The sequence below is a fragment of the Octopus bimaculoides genome, chromosome 17 (assembly GCF_001194135.2).
Source record: "Octopus bimaculoides isolate UCB-OBI-ISO-001 chromosome 17, ASM119413v2, whole genome shotgun sequence".
NCBI classification, from domain to species: Eukaryota; Metazoa; Mollusca; class Cephalopoda; order Octopoda; family Octopodidae; genus Octopus; species Octopus bimaculoides.
In genome coordinates this window covers 26,338,417-26,339,773 of record NC_068997.1, presented here as the reverse complement: position 1 = coordinate 26,339,773, position 1,357 = coordinate 26,338,417, and positions in this window count along the sequence as shown.

Genomic DNA, 1,357 nt, shown 5'->3' with positions numbered 1-1,357 from the left:
GAAAGATATGAACAAGAATGGTGAGTATAACAATATCAGGAGTGAGGCGGCGAGCTGGGAGAATCGTTAGCGCCTCGAGCAAAATGTTTTGCAGTATTTCATTTGTCTTTACGTTGTGAGTTCAAATTCCGCCAAGATGGGATTTGTCTTTATTCCTTCGGAGTCGATAAAATAAGTAATAGTGGAGCACTGGGATCGATGTTATCGACTTACTTTCTCCCTCAAAAATTGCTGGGCTCGTGCTAAAATTTGAAACCAATATTTTATCGACTTCGAAAGGATGAAAGGCAAAGTCGACCTCCACGGAATTTGAACTCAGAACGTAAAAACGGGCGAAATGTCGCTAAGCATTTTGTCCGACGCAGTATCAATTATGCCAGATCGCTGTTTTAGATGGGATTATTACTTTTAAATTTCAGCGTACTGAAGCAAATATAGGACCCGGATTGAATTTTTGGAGACATCTTTTGGGGACCCTACCCCAAAACCTTGCGTTTTATATGACATCAAATCCAATGACTTATCAACGATTATAACGATTGTGATGATAATGACCGTGTTTATGATGTTAATTTCGTTGTTGTTGTTGTTGTTGTTATTGGTGTTGGTGTTGATGTTGGAAGTGGAGGTGGTGGCAGCGACGGTTACAGTTCTAAAGAAAACCATCAGATGCTGATGGTGGGAGGAAGTAAAAGAAAAAGAGGGAGGTGTGTGGATGAGGGCAAGGCAGGAAAAGAGGAAATAAAAGAATTTTCTAATTTTGCTGCTGAGTTCTAGTAGAGTCACAAACAAAAGGAACAACAAACCGCAACAACAACAAGAGCAACAGCAATAGCGACAGCCAAACTGAAATGAAACAAATTCCTTGATACTCAAGTATGGAATCAAAGAGAAATGGTAATACTTTGATTTATTATGTAAGACATATAATTTACAGCGTTCTTTGGTGCATCTGCTTGGTTGCAAAATCTCTCTCATGCACGAGCGTACTGACACACACACACACACACACACACACACTCACACATACACATTACGCAGGTCATAAATGTGTTCCGCTCCTCTTTGTATAAATCTAAGTCGTTTGTCTTCTAGAGATAAGGTTCAAAGTTATCGTTCTGATGACGGTTATTGAGCTAGAAACAAGTGTCTACGAATGTTCTCTTATGTCTTCACAATAAGCCTGTCTCTTTCCCTTAATGGCATATCAACTTTGAAGAATTTTTGAATCTTGGTTTTATCTCTCCTCAAATGGAATTGGTTCAATTACCATTTCGTAACTTAGCGGTTCGGCAAAAAGAGACCGATAGAATAAGTACTAGGCTTACAAAAAATAAGTCCTGGGGTCGATTTGCTC